Here is a 6,000-nt window from a genome sequence, read left to right on the forward strand (position 1 = left end):
AAAGATCACGAAGAAACTCTCTATTACCAAGATGGATGGCTCATGAGCAAAGATGAGAAGATTCGTCAGAAAGACGCCGCAATCAAGAGGTACATCAAAGAAAGCAAGAAAAATCTGGAAGGCTCAACAAGCAACGCTCCGACTCCTGATGATTGGAAGAATATTGTTGACAAGTTGAGGACTGAAAAGGCCGAATTGAAAGCTCACTATGGGAAAGAAATCATGAAGCTCAAGCTACACAATGCATTTGGTTCTTCGTCTGATGAAGATGCTTAGGATTGTTTAGCTTTTTATTTATCATTTGCTTTTGTAAGGAGCTACGCTCCAATGTTGTAACATTTCCCATTATTGCAATAAAAAAAAAATGAATGAATAAAAGATTTGTTTATGTTCAAATGTTTGCAAGGAAATAATCTTTAAAAATGTTTGGAAAAATCATAAATTTCTTTTTGCATACATCATTCTGCATATCGAGTCTGTTGTATAGAGTCTCATCTTTTGGATCTTTCTCCAATGGATCGTCAAGCTGTCGCGTCTCAAAGTTTCTCGACCGCGTTCGCAATCAGATCACAGATACAATACTCGTTCAAGCAGAAGAAGAGTAATGGAACACTCTGAACAAGAGAATATTGAGCTCCGTGGTACAGTGACCACCCTTCAGGAAAAGTTGGAAAGTCTCACTACTCTGGTTGACTCCTTAATGGCCGCACAGAATCAGCCGCCGCCACCCAACAGTCAAGCGACGGTAACATCTGAAGTCGCTACTCCAGTTTCTACAGTTGCATTCGGCATTCCATCTTTCTCCATGCCAGAAGGTTGGGGCCCGCCTTTCAGCTTTGGTACAGGTTTCCGTCATAATTTCTCTGGGGTTCAAACAGCTACAACTGAAGCGCCTGCTGCACAGGGTTCGGCGTTTATTCCACATTCAGGGGTAACTTTTTCCCAAATTACTATGGCACTTTCTCAACCCACTATGACAGTTCCGACCCCTACAGTTCACACTGTTCCTTATGGTGGCAATGAGATTTATCATGATCAGGATGATAGCATAAATCAGCGTAACCATGTGGAGGATCTCCAAGAGCAGTTTAACAAGATGCAGTTGGAAGTTAAAGCTATCCGTGGAAAAGATTTGTTTGGAAAGAATGCCCAGGAGCTATGTTTGGTTCCCAGTGTACAAATACCTGCTAAATTCAAGGTCCCTGACTTTGAGAAGTACAAAGGTAGTTCTTGTCCACAAAGCCATCTTGTGATGTATGCCAGAAAGATGTCTACTTATGCAGATAATCATCAGTTGCTTATCCATTACTTTCAAGACAGTTTGACTGGTGCCGCACTGAAGTGGTATACAGGCTTGGATAGCACTAATATTCGAACATTCAATGACCTAGGTGAGGCCTTTGTCCGACAGTACAAGTATAACTCGGATATGGCTCCAGACAGAGACCAGCTTCGATCCATGGCTCAGAAAGACCATGAAGCTTTCAAAGAGTATGCCCAACGATGGAGAGAAACTGCTGCTCAGATTAATCCACCGTTAAAAGAGAAAGAGATGACAAAGATCTTCTTGAATACTCTCAGTCCGTTTTATTATGAACGCATGATTGCTAGTGCTCCAAGTGATTTCACCGAAATGGTAAACATGGGGATGCGTCTAGAAGAAGGAGTCCGAACCGGACGTCTAACTAAAGAAGGTGGATCTTCAAGCGGAACCAAAAAGTTTGGAAGTGGTTTCCCAAAGAAGAAGGAACAAAGTGTTGACATGGTATCCCAAGGGAGGCCAAGAGGAAATGTCAATCGTCAACGACAAGTTGCTGCTATTGCACCAGTTGTTAATACAGCACCGAATCCGGGATTTACCCCGCAGTTTCAACAACAACAGCCTCGACCACAGGTTCAGCAGTTTAACAATAATCAGAATCGTGTACAAAGAGCTCCACAGTTCGATCCGATTCCAATGACCTACACAGAATTGTACCCTGCTTTGATTGAAAGAGGTCTTGTTCAAACTAAAGCACCACCACCCGTACCTGAGAAACTCCCATGGTGGTACAAAGTTGAGGTCTCATGCCCTTATCATCAAGGAGCACCTGGCCATGATCTTGAGCATTGCATAGCTTTGAAATATGAAGTTCAGAGGTTGGTTAGATCTAATCTCCTCTCTTTCAGAAATTTGAATCCTAATGTGCAAGCAAATCCGCTGCCCAATCATGGAGGGCATGTTGTAAACATGGTGTACGGATGTCCTGGTCCATACCGAGTCTATAATATCAATTACTCAAGAGCCGATTTGGTACAAATGCACGCCACTCTCTGTCGAGGGCCGAATTTTCGCCAGCATCACTATGGTACCTGTAGAATATGTTGTGTGGATCCTCACGGATGTTCGATTGTGAGAAGAGATCTCCAAGTTCTGTTGGATAATGGTACTATTCAGATCTACAGAAATAGGGATGAAAATGAAGTTAACATGATAGGATGTTATCCGCATGAGCTTTTAGTCTCAGATATCAACTCGGAAATGCCTATTGTTAACGTCATCGTTCCTCATTTCAACATGCCTGAGCGCATGGAAGTTACTTACAACAAGCCGAAGGTTCCTATTGCTCCTTTAATCATTTGTCTACCTGGACCTGTTCCTTATGACTCTGACAAGGCAGTTCCATACAATTACAATGCCACAATGATAAAGGATGGACAAGAAGTTCCTTTACCTACTCTTTCATCCGTTGTAAACATCGCTGATGTGAGTCGCGTAACAAGAAGTGGACGTATGTATACTCCACTACCTCCGAAACAGCCTGTTGCTCCTGCAGCCGGACAAAATCCTGTCAATACACCAGTAGAGAATCTTGTGGAAACTCCTGTCAGTAATCCAAACACTGATGTTGGTCAATCCAGTGGAACCAATGTGAATCCTGACTTTGATGAAATTTTGAAGCTTATCAAAAGAAGTGAATACAAGATTGTGGATCAGCTTATGCAGACTCCTTCGAAGATCTCGATACTTTCATTGCTTTTAAACTCAGAAGCCCACAGGGAAGCCCTGATGAAGGTCTTGGATCAAGCTTTTGTAGATCATGATGTGACTGTTGATCACTTTGATGGGATAATAGCTAACATAACAGCTTGTAACAATTTAAGCTTCTGTGATGAAGAACTCCCCGAGGAGGGTAAAAATCACAATCTTGCTTTGCACATTTCTATGAGTTGTCAGTCAGACTCTTTGTCCAATGTGTTGGTAGACACCGGATCTTCCTTGAATGTGATGCCAAAGACGACTCTTGCTCGCTTGTCTTACCAAGGAATGCCTATGAAGTTCAGTGGTGTAGTTGTCAAAGCATTTGATGGATCGCGAAAATCTGTTATCGGTGAAGTCAACCTTCCCATGACAATTGGTCCACATACATTCCAAATCACTTTCCAAGTCATGGACATTCAAGCTGCTTATAGCTGTCTGTTAGGACGACCATGGATCCATGAAGCAGGGGCAGTAACTTCTACGCTTCATCAAAAGTTAAAATTTGTTACAAATGGAAAATTGGTAACAATAAGTGGAGAACAAGCCTTAATGGTGAGTCATTTATCCAATTTTTCTTTCATCAGTGCTGATGATGTGGAAGGAACTCAGTTCCAAGGTCTCTCTTTAGAAGACGAATCTTCCAAGAAGAAAGCATCAATCTCTTCTTACAAAGAGGCGGTAAAAGTAGTGAAAGACGGAACTACTACTGGCTGGGGGCAAGTTGTGATCCCTACCAAGAATGAAACTAGAGCAGGTCTCGGATGTTCACCAACATTCTCAAACTGCACCAAGAAGGATGAAACCCTTCGTCCGATCAAGGAAACATTCATTAGTGGAGGTTTCCTTAACCCGATTCCTCAAGAGGTTAATGTCCTTATCGAAGAATGTATCGAAGAAGGTCTACCCGATCCTGAAGAAGAATGGAAATGTTATCTCAATGACTCGGGATACATATCTCAGGAAGAACCATATTCTCCGTCACAGAAATCCAAAGGCATAGAAACTGAGCCTGTTCCTGCAGAGATCTGGGACACCTTGGGACAACCAAGTGGAAAATTTGATTATATGGTGAAATACACTGCACCTGAAAGTTCAAAGATTGCGATTGAGGATATCCAACCAACTGGATGGGGAGATTCCTGTGAATATAATAGTCAACCAGAAGAGGCTTATCAGCCCTGTCAATTTTCTCAGCAGCCTGAAACTACTGAAGATTTCAGCTTCAATGCATCTTCCAAGGTTTATAATCCTGAAGATGGTTATTATCACATAAATGCCATTGTTGAAGATGAAGGGGAAGATGGTCCCGCAGTTGACTCAGAAAGTGTCGCTGACAATGAGTCTCTTCATCCTGAAGACTGGGAAATACATCCTGAAAATTCTGAAGATTGTGACTCATCTTATGCTCTTCAAGAAGTAGAAGAAGACCGTTTCAACTCTACAAAGAACAAGGTTGACAAACCGGGACCTTCGAATCCTGCTCGACCAGCGGTCAATGTCAATACTGAAGATAATTCTGGGGAGAATTTTCCTGAATACATAATACACAGAGGAGTTCGTTGCTACTGGAAAGCTGTCGACGTTCCGAATGTTGTTCGCCGCTCAAAGTAATCACCTCGCTGTTATTTTGACCTCCTGCCTTGCCCAAAGCAGAGAGATGTTTTATAGGCTTTGCTTTTAAATGTTCCGCCCAAATAACTTTGTGTATAGGGCTTTGTTTTAAAAGTTTCCCTCTTTGTCCTGCCCAAGACAAATGAGTTTGTGTTTAGGGCTTTGTTTCAAAAATGAATCATAAATAAAGCGTCATTTTGAATTCCCTACATTATATGTTTTATTTTTGCTTTTTTCTGGAAATGGTAATCCTAAAAAACCAAAATAAAAAAAAAAAAAACTTTTTCAAAAAAAATCTGCATACACTCCTGCATTCATAAATTTTCTGAAATAAATATAAATCACATGTGCAGATTTACTATTGATAAACCCATTGAATGCAATAACCCTATGCCCTCTCCCAACTTTGAGTTTCCTGTGTTCGAAGCCAAAGAAGAGGAAGAAGAGGAGATCCCGGACGAGATCTCTCGATTACTTAAGCACGAGGAAAGAGCCATTCTGCCTCACAAAGAGCCTCTAGAAAAGATCAACTTGGGTTCTGAAGAAGACAAAAAAGAAGTGACCATTGGATCGCTGCTTGATGCTGATGTCAAGAGTAAGTTGACAGACCTTCTCAAAGAATATGTTGACGTGTTTGCCTGGTCCTACCAAGACATGCCTGGGTTGGATACCAATATTGTTCAGCATTACTTGCCATTGAAACCAGAATGTCCGCCAGTTAAGCAGAAATTGCGAAGGACTCACCCTGATATGGCTAACAAGATCAAAGTAGAAGTTCAGAAACAGCTCGATGCAGGTTTTCTTGTCACCTCAGAATATCCTCAATGGTTGGCCAACATAGTGCCAGTTCCGAAGAAAGGTGGTAAAGTTAGAATGTGTGTTGACTACCGTGACTTGAATAAGGCCAGTCCAAAAGATGACTTTCCATTACCACATATCGACATGCTGGTTGATAACACCGCTAAGTTCAACGTCTTTTCCTTCATGGACGGGTTCTCCGGTTATAATCAGATTAAGATGGCTCCTGAAGACATGGAGAAGACATCTTTCATCACCCCATGGGGTACCTTTTGCTACAAAGTGATGCCGTTTGGATTGAAGAATGCAGGCGCAACTTACCAAAGGGCAATGACTACTCTCTTTCATGACATGATGCATAAAGAAATTGAAGTTTATGTGGACGACATGATAGCCAAGTCCAGCACAGAAGAAGAACATATTGAATACCTTTTGAAGTTGTTTCAACGGCTAAGGAAATATCAGCTTCGCTTGAATCCTAACAAATGTACTTTTGGAGTTAGATCTGGAAAACTCTTGGGTTTCATTGTCAGCCAAAGAGGTATTGAAGTAGATCCCGACAAAGTCAG

This window comes from Vicia villosa, linkage group LG1 (genome assembly GCF_029867415.1).
Source record: "Vicia villosa cultivar HV-30 ecotype Madison, WI linkage group LG1, Vvil1.0, whole genome shotgun sequence".
Classification (NCBI taxonomy): Eukaryota; Viridiplantae; Streptophyta; class Magnoliopsida; order Fabales; family Fabaceae; genus Vicia; species Vicia villosa.